This window comes from Solea solea, chromosome 13 (assembly GCF_958295425.1).
Source record: "Solea solea chromosome 13, fSolSol10.1, whole genome shotgun sequence".
In the NCBI taxonomy this organism is placed as follows: domain Eukaryota; kingdom Metazoa; phylum Chordata; class Actinopteri; order Pleuronectiformes; family Soleidae; genus Solea; species Solea solea.
In genome coordinates this window covers 25,290,858-25,303,229 of record NC_081146.1, presented here as the reverse complement: position 1 = coordinate 25,303,229, position 12,372 = coordinate 25,290,858, and positions in this window count along the sequence as shown.

Genomic DNA, 12,372 nt, shown 5'->3' with positions numbered 1-12,372 from the left:
CTTTTAATTAACTTAAAAATATATACAATTCCTTAAGCTAACAGAGCATAACATATGGAGCGTTCTTGTATAGGTTTCATGTAGCTATAGCAGTTCAGTAGCGCATCCCTGAGCACAGGTTAGTGCATTAGCTAACCTGTGCTAAGCTATTACCACTCTGAGAGGCATGTCATGAGGACTTTTAAGGTAATTTCATAGATAAATCACTGAATTTAGACGGTAAGTTACATAAACAGTATTTTCTTTTGTGAAAACAAAAGTTGGACCCTTTTTTCATAAAAGCCTCCAGTCCCTTCTGTTTTTCATTCACATGCAGGTGAGAGGAGGGAAAAAAACCCTGAGGACAACAGTTGAAAGACTCTTGACTGCGCGGACAATGTCCCGCAGGATTCCTGCCAGGGTCAGGCAGGTCCAGGCAGCTCACTTCCACCTCTGTGTTAAAAGGCTTTGATTCAACATTGTGATAAACGCCTCAAATAGCATTCCAGTCCATTAAAGCTTTGACATTTTCACTCCATCTGGACGTTCGTGCTTATGCACAAAAAACCTCACTCTCGGGCGGGGATGGTTTCTTGAAACATGGTCGCACTTTTTGATTTTGACAGGACGCCAGAATTAAAAGTGCACTGGATTTAGTGTCCAGTGTGTGTGTGTGTGTGTGTGTGTGTGCTGTGAATGCTTTTAGGCTCCGGTTACAGAAGATAAAGACGGAGTGTTTTCAGGACAAGAGTCTCTGAGAGGTTGACTCAGAACACCTCTACATTTTCTACAAGTGAGTCACTGACGCCCAAAATAAGTTCAGAGCAAAATGTGACTCATACAGTAACACAATTTATCTTATTTTAAAACTTCTCACACTTACATTGTTTTAAGTAATTAAGTAAATGTTTCTTTTAAAACCTACTATTACTCAATGGCATGTAACACAGTTTGAGCTGGACTCCCATTGTTTTTGTTTTTGTTTGTTTTGCTTTTGTGTGTTTTTTTACTGTGCTCTGTATCGTGTTTCTATGCTTTCTATTTTTTACTGATTTAATGTTTTGTTGACGTCATTCTGTACAGCACTTTTCTCAACCTCAGTTATTTTTTAAATGCGCTCTATAAATAAATTTGAGTTGAGTTGAGTAGCATTTAAATCGGACACAAACTTGCGCTTACCATTTTTAGCCAATTATTTTTTGCTGAGTTTCAAAATCCAAGAGTATGCGTTATTTAAAAATATGGATTAGTTAATCTGTTGTAAAATTTTAATGCTCACTCTTCCTGCTAACTAGCTTACTTACAATATAGTAGCCTAGCTTGTCCTGATAACTAGCTTACTCACAATATATTAGCCTAGCTTGTCCTGATAACTAGCTTACTCACAATATAGTAGCCTAGCTCCCTTTTCATAGCCAGTTGGATCTGTTTTCTAGTGAAATTGCAAGTTAATTTAAAAAATTTTTAACACAGCTAAAGCTAAAGTCAATTTTTTTCCTGTGTGGCTGCGACAGTCAAGAGTCATCAATTTGTGCAAAAGACACTTGCAGTTGCAGTTCTATCCGGCCATGACTTAGCTGTTAGCTTTAGCTTCTGTCTTTTAGGAGAATATGTAAGGTATACGTGAGGCACGAGTCGCGTTCACACAAAAACACCAGCAGCGAGAAAAATGCCCTTGTCCGACAGCAAAATTTGAAGAGCAAAATTAGGGTGCGTTCCATTTACCTCGGAAGTCAGAAGTATAGGGGTGACATCACCTCCAAGTTGATCGTGGCTCAGTTGAGAAGTCACAATAAAGAACACAAAGTATCTCACGCTAGCCACTGTTAGCAATATGGCAACACTTTACGTTTAGAAACATGTCCAAAAATAAAAACTGAAAACACTTAATGTGAACCAAATACGACGAGGTGCAATTGACAGTATAAAGTAACCGAGTGTTTTTATTAACAAAGTGAGTGGCAGCTATCTTAGAGTTCTACGTCAGGGTTTGTTTCTCCGAATTTCTGAGGGCACATTCCTGTTAAAACTTCCAACTAGGAACTCGTAAAATTCCGACTACGACTACAACAAACCTTTATTACTGTTAATTAGACTTTTTTGTATGTGTTTGTAGAAATGTAATAGGTGCAAAATGCAACGTTATGCCTTTTTAAAGATATTAACGATGTAAGCACATGGTTTAATAGAGTTGTAATGTTACCAACGTAGCCAATCTATAACTTGTTATCATTTAAACCCTTATGTGAAAGATGTAAATACAATAAAACAATTTCTTATGAACAAATCATTGTATTTTGTCAAACAATATAAAACATTTCAATGAATCTTTATCAGCAGGCGACAGTAGTTAATTTGCCTTTCCACGCTGTTGTTGGCACGTATTGGTGGTTGTTTTTCAGAGGGACCAGGCCTGACTCATCATGTGACTCATGATGGAAACTAGAAGTGATGTTTCTCCTGAAAATTGACTGAATGTGCAGGGAAATGATTGCGAGGAGGTTTAATAACACGCAGCAGGAAGTCAAGTGTCTCACCGTCTGACACGAGTCTGACTCTCACAAACTCGGCAACTCTTTACAAGAAACATGGGTTTGAGACAAATTCAAGGACATGACGAGAAGAAGCCGACACTGAACCATCATAACCACTCAGTGTGTTCATGACATAAGTAGAGTTTTTCGTTTAATGTTGAGTACTTTACTTTAAATTTGAATTTTGCTTGCACCGACTCTTAAGTTTGTGCGCCGGACTTTTTCTTTGCGCTCCCTGGGTTTTTGTTTGCGATTCTGACCATGGGCGGGGCTTAGGAAGCTGCATCCTGATTGGCTCCTGCGTTTTGGAGCGACCACTCATTGGACAGGAAATAGAGTCACGGGCTTGGAGTCGCTGTCCGTCTGGAACTCGTTCCCCCGAGTTTTCCCCATCCACTTCCGACAAGGTACTTATAGTAATTGTAAATAATAATTCAAATAATTGTAAACATTTATGTCAGATTATCTTTGAGATGTTACGAGCGAGTTCCATGGACAGAATCACAAACAAAAAACACAAAGAACAAGTCAGGTTGTTTTGATACTTTCTACAGTATTTTATTGTTTAATTGTTTGTTCTTAGGTCTATTTGGTCTTTATTTCATTTGTTTTATTTATCTCTCATGTACAGCACTTTTTTCGGCTGTTTTAAAGTGTTTTTAAAGTGCTTTATAAATAAAGTTGGATTGGATTGGATTGGATATTTTATTGGCAATTTGTGTATTTTGATTTTTTTGCTTAGTTCATAAAGTGCTGTTTGAAAAAATATGGACTCAAATCTAATTCCATACAATATATATATCTATAGCAGTGTTACAGCGCCACATACAGGCCTGGCGTATGTACTACTGCATTTAGAGTCATTTTCGGAGGTTTTGTGTGGATTAAAGAACTTATAATGATGTTATAAGGTCGCTGAAGTCTCTCAGTCTCAGTTGGAGGGAATCGGTCACCCGTCAGAGCAGCTGCCTGCAGGTGTGCTGGAGGAGGGGCGGAGCCACCAGGTGCTGCTCGTCACCATAACAAGGTGCACATGCTACTTAAACTCAGCTCTCCCACTTCAGTCCTTCCAGTTTCAGTCGGTGTGGTCATAGTTCAGCCTTGTTTATTGTTTTTTCTTCTTTCTAAAGTTGTTTAAGTTTCAGTTTTGTTGCTGATTTGTGTGTTTTGCCAAATAAAACTGCAAAATATGTTTAAAGTCACATTGTTAATGTTGCAGAGTGAAGTTTTTCAGAGCAAGCTCTGGGTATAATGACAGTTTGATTCACTTACCAGTTTTAATGTTGAGTCTGATTGTTGTAGTTTTCCATGTTCACACTCAGTTGTGACTCCAGCTGTGTTTAAGTAAATTCACCCTCGTCACTGATTCTGTTCCAAATCAGTTCCTTAATTTCCCTTCTTAAAGCTGGCTCTCACTCTTCACCTCAACGGTTAATCCCTCAAATTAAAGTCCACACTTTATGAAAACTTGATGGAAAGTTGATTATGTGAAGTTTATGACATAAGTCAAATTTAATTTGAATCACACTTTCTTTCATATTGTCCTGAAAACACCTTTTACTGTTTTATTCAAGGCCTTAAAATGTCAAATTAAACATGACGTTCTGGTGCACAGATGATGACAATAGAATGATTATTTTAAGTTAAACGTCTTTCATTTTCGTCCACAACCTGGAAAAAAACACGTGAGGAAGGTTTATTTGTTTAATATTATTTGTAATTCATGTGATTCTCTTGCTTTTATTGGACTGCATCTCTAACTAATGGCGTCTCGTTCTCTGCATGACACAATAATAATAATCATACATTTTAAAAAATCAATCTCGACTACAGAAACTACTGAACCACTTTTCTTCTGGGTTTTGGCCAAAAACGACTCCATTAAAGTTTTGCAGCAGATTTGATTTGGTGCGGAACCAGATTTTTGTGAATCAATACAAACATTTTAGTGCAGAATAATAATCTCAATTATTCAGAGCTATGACCTTATCCATTATTCAAATCCACACCAATTTTGTTTTTACCTATTTATAGATATTAGCCCCGTACACGTGCCTCATTATATCCATAAATTATAACTTGAGTAATTCTTGGAAGAATCCATCCCTGCACCCAGGCTGTTAATCAGATTGGCTCCAGGAGTTAATGGGTTCATCCAACCAACCTCCACGTTTCATGGAAACCAGTTTAGTTTTCGAATTATGCTGCGAAAGAAAAAAAAGACAAACAACTCAGAATTTAACCTCACTGACGACGGAGGAAACCGTCGCAGTCTGAGGTCAAATTAAAGCCAATTAAGGCCAAGTAATTTTGTGGGTATGTGTGAGACGAGGAATCTGAAAATAATGAGACTCGGGAGTCTGACGCAAAGACACGTTTGACCGTTTGACACGTTTGACACGTTTCATTAAAGGAAATCATTTGGTGATTTTCGAGGCCTTGGAAAGAAACGGGGGGTTTTAAAAATACGACGACTGGAAAATAATTTAATCATTTCTGGATCACAGAGTTATTTATGAGAAAATGAATATTATCCACATTTTTTCTGTATACAAACATACAGCCGTTGTGTTGTAGGAATTAGTGACATCTAATGGACAAATGGAAAACTACGGCGGCCTACACATACCAGAAAGCATGTCAAAGCCGTAGCGAATTTTGTAATCAATCCAATTTGGCAAAGTGGTTCGTAAAACATTTTCCTTTTGGGTTAATGGGTAAATTTCATAATTGGGTGCTTTGCATGTTGTAAAAGGCAACAAAGGGTGGACCACATGGCGCTCTGCAGCCGTCGTGTGATGATGACCTGTCATTATCACGTATCACGCCGTGACCTCGCTCTAATCTCACCGCCATCAATAACTGAGCCGTTAATTATTGGCTCAAAAACAGACGTCAGTCGAGTGAGACGGGCACTGTGACCCTGACAGAGCCAGCACGCGTGTGTGTGTGTGTTAGCTCCTCCATGGAGACCAAAAACCTGGTCCTAATGAGGCAGAACCTCATTTCTGTCACCTCTGATTTGATCGTGTTCCAGTTGAGAAGTCGGGGGGACATGGCACTGGCCACTGTTGACTGTGATAGCAGAAGATACTAACAACATTCTACCTCCATGGTTCTCAAAATGTGGTACATGTACCACTACGTAAACGTGTTGGACATGCTTGTGATGTTAGACATGCTAGCCACTTGCTCTCTTCTCTCTTGCTTAACTTTACTCGCTCATTGTTCTGCACGGAATCTCGCGTCAACGGTTGGACAGAGAGACAGTGGGCAGTGTCCACAACACTGCTAGTAAATTAGGACTCTGTGTTTGTCCTGCGTGGGCCTCGTCTACGTACATCAAGCAACGCAGGGCGCGGAACAGCAGGTGGCGTCGTAACAAACAAGGGAGACATTGACCTAAATATCAACTTCACTTCTTTCTTGCACAAGTTAAGGACTTAATGACACCATGTATATTTAGGGCAATTTTCAAAAGCATTCAAGGGCCTTGAATTAAAACATTTTTTGCAATTCACAAACTTTAAAGGATTTCAAGGACCTCTGGGAACCATGCGAGAACCATGTCAGAGAACCCATGGAGCCTTTAGTTAGCATCAAAACTCTAAAAGATGTTTAGTTCATCTATTGTGAAACAAGATGGTCCAACATAGCGGTCTCCTACTCGGCTCCTGATTTTGGGGAAATGAAAAGCTGGAGGTGGACCTGGAGGTGGACCTGGAGGTGGACCTGGAGGTGGACCTGGAGGTGGACCTGGAGGTGGACCTGGAGGTGGACCTGGAGGTGTCAGAGCTGAAGATCCTGAGATTGTCATTGGGAGTGAGACCAGGATGGACCAGGGTTAGAAATTAGCATGTTCGAGGAACTTAGCGCTTAGATTGAACAATTTAGAGATAAAGTAAGCGTGAAGGTTGAGATGGTTTTTGGTCATGTGCAGAGATGCAGGGATAGAGATTTTATTGAACAAAATTGGAGACCACAGAGAAGCAACATGTCCACGGTTTAAAAATTAACATTTACTACTTGTACGGCTGAGTTGACATGGACGACAAAAGTGCAATTAACAGTAAAAGTAGCAGTGTTTTCACTGTTGACACGGTGTTTGTGAGGTTACTTCAGTTTTTCTGAGCTGGAAATCCGACCTCGGGTTCAGAAACTCAACAACAACTGAAACACAAAATAATGTTAAAGCTAAGATTTAGTGATTGAAACGACAGCTGTGTGTGTGTGTGTGATGGTCCAGTCACGAGCAGCCATGTATGACCGCTCTGTAAAATGTGAAGGACGCAGTGAAAGTCGTAAAAAGCCGAGCCTCCGTGACGGCGACGGCGACGCCTCGCTCGTTTATCAGCGCGATGTCACAACCGTAAATACTTTACTCTGCTCTGAGGAGCTAAATAAGTATCTCGCCGTGAGACGACGTTATGTCATTTAGAGCACATGAATGTAAAGTGCTGCAGATAGTGGATGAAAGACGCGGTGGCCGCAGCTGGAAGATCGCAATCTCCAAATATATAGAACCTTCCTGAAGCTGCAGAGAGAGAGAAATGACTCGGCTTAGAGAGTGATTTTATCTTTATCTGCTCAGGTTCTATTGAGCTTCAGTTCACCTGCATTAAAGCTTTTTCCTCAGAATGAAACACAGAATCTTCCTGTGATTCTGCTTTTTCTTGCTTTTGATTGGATACTTTTATTATAAGGGAATTAAAGTGTTTAATCTTTGGTCTACATTTGGATGTTTAGAAGACGACAGGATGTTTAAAATCTGACACTTTTATGACGGAAACTTTGTGACGTTGCAGATAAACAGTCCTGGACGTAACCTCTCGTAAAGTAACACAAACTCATGTTTCACTTGTGGTTGCAAATAATAAACATGTTAAAATGTTAAAGGCAGAACGGCTTTATTTGTTTAGCACATTCAATAAAACCAAATTCCGCACGGAAAAGAACATTTACAAGGTGGAGCTGCAGCTAATTTCATAATCGATTAAACGAGTCATTGTTTGGTCCATAAAGCAAAGAAAATATTGACATTTAAGAAGCTAAAACCTTATCGGAAATCTTGTTTTTAATCATGAAAAAAAGCTTCAAACCCACTTAATCGACTATGAAAATAGTCGATTAATAATCGAGTAATTGTCCTGTAGTATCCCACTTCACCATCGGGTGGCGGTACAAGCCTTGACGCAGGGAATAGGACACATTTTTAAGAAAGAAGAAGAGAGAGATGCTACCACAGCTCCCTCTGACACGCCCGGTCCGTTGGGCAGGGGGAGTCAGGGTGTCGGCCTGTTCGACGTTCGGCAGACTGTCCTTGGCGACTTCTTCTTCTTCTGTTGTCAAAATGTTTTTTTTCTGCTTGGTGGACGGGGCTTAATACTCCACCTACTGGTGGGGCGGGTGTTCAGTTCGCACATGCGCTGTCCATGCGCACCCAACGTGGTTCCAAAATCTGGGCTGCACGTGCATTGATTTGCGTCATGGGACCTACAGCCACGACACCAAGGCTGGGGAAAAGGGGCCGTACCAATAGGCGGAGCTAAATTCTGCTCAATAACAATTTACTACTATAAAAAAGTAGTAAATTGTATCGTTTTCGTCAGCTGCAACTGTGCCGAGCCATGGAAAAACCAGGAAGACGTCTCCCGAAGGGCATTTTGAGTTATTATTTATAAGTATGTAAGTAAGTAAGAACAATTATTATGATGAGGCAATGAAATATAATATCCTTTAACATTCTTACCTCATTTATTTACTTACTTTAACTACTGATTCACTTATATTATTCTCATATATATTCTTTCATGTCTGATACGACCTCACGACCTTGAGTACGTACCAATATGAGTCAAATACAGTCATTTTCTTCACAAATTTCAAAGACAGAATTCAACCCAACTTTGCAACGAATATTCTTCTCCCACTTTGTTTTCAGGCATTTTTGGCTCATTTAACTGTGTAATTATTGGGTTTTGGTGTCATTTTTGTGCCTCAGTGTCTGGGATTTGCTGCAAATATCAGTCTTTATTATGAGGTAGAAATAAATAAACTGTGAAAATAAAGTTTACAGTCACAGAAGTGAAGGTGTGAGACACTGAATGAAGAGCTGATGAGTGGATGAGATTAGCATCAGCCTCACAGACAAAACAAACCACAGGAGCTAACGAGCCAGAGCTGCTGCTGCTGCTGCTCGTCACCGTGGTAACCGTGTCTTCAGCCTGCAGGTCCATTATGGATGAAGAATCTGTAATTGTTTTTTTTTCTAAATTTCCTCTTTTATTTCAGTTTTTTTTTATTTCTTTTGCAGTAAATTCATGCAAAAATTAACACGTGTGCAAATTCTTTCAGTGACTTGCAACCGAGTTTGTTCTAAAGCAGAAAATATATATATATATATGTTATAGCAACTCTTTTAAAGCTGAGTCATACTTTCCTGATATGTCGTGGGAAAAAATGTAGTTATCAAATGTAAAAAAACATTAATTTTGTCAGGTGACTGTTTTTTTGTTTGTTTGTTTTTTTAAATGTTTGAAACATGACTGTATGTGGTTGTGGTGCACTGCTGCCCTCACATGGTGACCGCGGTGAACTGCAGCTGAAACAGGCACTGTTAAGATGAGTGGTTTATTGTGCTTTCACAGTAAATATCACTGTGTAGTAAATTTACTACACTATAAACTGTTTAATGTAATCTACTTTCCTGTGTACTTTTCTACTGTAATTTAGCAGTATTTATCCGGTATTAATCAGAAAACCGTGGTATTGAACAATTTAAACCACAAGTAAGTTGTGAATTTATTGATAATATTGATAGTAAATTGTTCTTGATTTGTTTTCTTTAAATGATCATTCTACACATGAGGTTGTGTCAGCTGGGATTTGCACCAGCGACTCTCAAAGTGGTAGAAGATTAATTATCTCCTTTTAAATGTGGCCGATGTTTGATCTCCCATGAATGATTCACCTGTTAATATCCCACAATTCGACTTTCACAGCCACACAAACACACTTTCACCAGGGTTTCGAATGACTCAATCCAGGAAGTGGTTTCTCCTGAAGCCACAACAAGTGTTTTCCCTCTAATGAACAAGTGTAAACTGAAGCAGATCCGAGGATCAAAACCAGATCTGCTCAGAGAGAGGAGACTTTATTTGACTTCACCACAGCAGCGATGATTAATCCGTAAAGTGCTAAATGTCGTCCTGTCTTCACCGCTTTGAGATTCACTAAAAAAAAAACCCTGTGTTGACATCCTCGTGAAGGGAAAGTGAATATCACCTTTTAGTTCTGGCACATGTTGAAAATCCATTTTCTGATATTTTTCCTTCTTCAACCTCAAGGAAAAACTTTGCCATCTGGACGCGAAACAATCGCATTATCGCCGGTGAAGAAAGACAGAGCTGAGCGCTGGAGCCCAGTCTGACTCCAGAAATCACTTTCAACGTCGAGAACTAGTCTTTGTGCTTCCTATTTTATTATCATCCTTGGTTTCCACGGACAACAGTCACATCCTGTACAGTTTCGTGAAGAAGCAGAAACTCTGACACTTCTGTTTGACACTTAAAGAACTTTCCTGATACGATCTTTTCCTTTTTCCTTCTTAAAAAGTTTTCCGTAAACTCTGCAGCGTTCGAGTTGGAAACCCTGAGTTCAGGAGGCGTTTCTTTACGCGGGAAATTCCAAGTTTTTTCTGAAAATGGAACGCACCATGAGTGTTGAGTTTGTTGTTGCATTTTTAACTGAATTAAAAAACTTTTGTTGTTTATATTTTCTTACTCTGTGAACATTTCAAATTGAGTATTTTGTATTTTTATTTCAGTTGATTTTTAACCAATAATTTAACGTACACTGGTCCTAATGGAAAACCAACATAGACCATAGTTTCCAAACTGGTCAATGCTGGTTTATGCTGGCTTGGTGCTGGTTTAGCTGGTAGACCATACTGGTCAGTGCTGGTTTGGGGTTGGTTTAGCTGGTAGACCATACAGGTATTTGCTAGTTTATGCTGGTTTGGTGCTGGTTTAGCTGTTAGACCATACGGGTCAATGCTGGTTTGGTGCTGGTTCAGCTGGTAGACCATACTGCTCAATGATGGTTTATGCTGGTAGACCATACAGGTCTTTGCTAGTTTATGCTGGTTTAGCTGATAGACCATACGGGTCTTTACTAGTTTATGCTGGTTTAGTGCTGGTTTAGCTGGTAGACCATGCTAGTCAATGCTTATTTATGCTGGTTTGCGTTGCTTTCATCATACACTAATAGACTTGTTACTATTTTTCTTCCGAGTCACTCGTTTTTTTGGAAGATTACACATTCTGAGGTAAAGTCTAAGGTCATTTATCAGATTCTTCGGAGGGTTTTTATGTTAGAAACACGACAGATTTAGTCAGGGAGGCTTTTATTTCTCGTTTATTTATCATTAAGCTCTAATTTAGAAGAGTTCTCTCTCTGTTTTGATGATTTCTTTGATTTGACAGCATTTGTTAACCCCTGTGTCGACAGCAAAAGAATGAGAATGAAAACACAGCTAAGAGGCTGCGTTGGCCACTTAACTGTGACGAGTGCTCAAAACAAAGTCATCTCTTTAAATTTATGCAGTTTATTTAAGAAAATGATGAATGACAAACAGTAAAACATCATCATACGATACACAAACAAAGGAAAATAACAATGTGATGAGCCAGTCAACAGAAAATTACAGGAATATTAACTAAATTTAGGGTCGTTTTTATATTTTATGTTGTATTTTTGCCTCATCTCTTTTACTTTTATACAATATCATATTACGGTCTCCGTAAAATAACTGTAAAAGTAAATGTTTTAACCAACACTGTCTGGTTTAGGAGTGATGTATCTTCATCTGAAGAGTTTGAGGCTGCTACAGATTAATTTTATTAATATTATATGATTATATGATGAAGTTTTTGCTGTTTCCCATTACATTAAAAACAGCTATAAATCCCAATAATCAGGATTATTATGATTAATATTGTTCGTCTTAGTTCTGATTCCATGTACCTTGAATTTTATTGTAGCTAAGCCACAGAGGGAAACGTCTAAAGGGCATACGGTATATATGTTTCCATATTCCACAGTTCTTCAGTGGTCAGAAATTAAAGTTCCAGATTTGGTTCAGGAGTGTTTGAGTGACAGGAGGAAAGATCGGAGGTTTAGAATCTCAAAACCGCCGTCGGTTTGAACTTTTCATCAAAGGCCTGTGATTTAACTTTCTGGACAAAACGCAGCAGCAGCAGAAACAGCAGCAGAAACAGCAGCAGAGCAGGCGGCGACACAGTGACTCATAACGTCCAACATTTGTATGAAGCTTTTCTGGCAAGTCTCTCTGTGATGGAAGCGAAATGCCATCCGACGTTCCGACTCGAGAGAGAGAGAAAAACGTTGCTTTGTGCATCGCTGCGGTTACTGCTGAATGTCAACATGAGAAAGGGCACGTTGTGGGAAAGTAGAGTAAGAGAAATGACATTCAGTTTGTTTCATATGTTTTTTTGTAAACTGGTAAATGCTTTTTTTTACTCACACCAAACCCCATAGAGAAAATCAGCGTTTTTAGCTGGTGGGGGACACAGGAGCTGCTGGTCTGCTGCTGCCTCGTGTGGTCACTTTGTGTCACTGTGGTTAATCCGAATGAAGAATTTTAAACACAGAACTAACTAAATGAGATATTTGAACTTATAAATGGGAGCAGTAGTGGGTCAACAACTACTGTGTGTTGTGACGTAAAATCGCTGGTTTTCTCCATGGAGTTTGGTGTGGGGGGAGAAAATGGTCTACGGAACAACACAAACTTCCTTTTCCAGTTTAGAAAATGTGTCAGACATGCACTTAAAGGTAA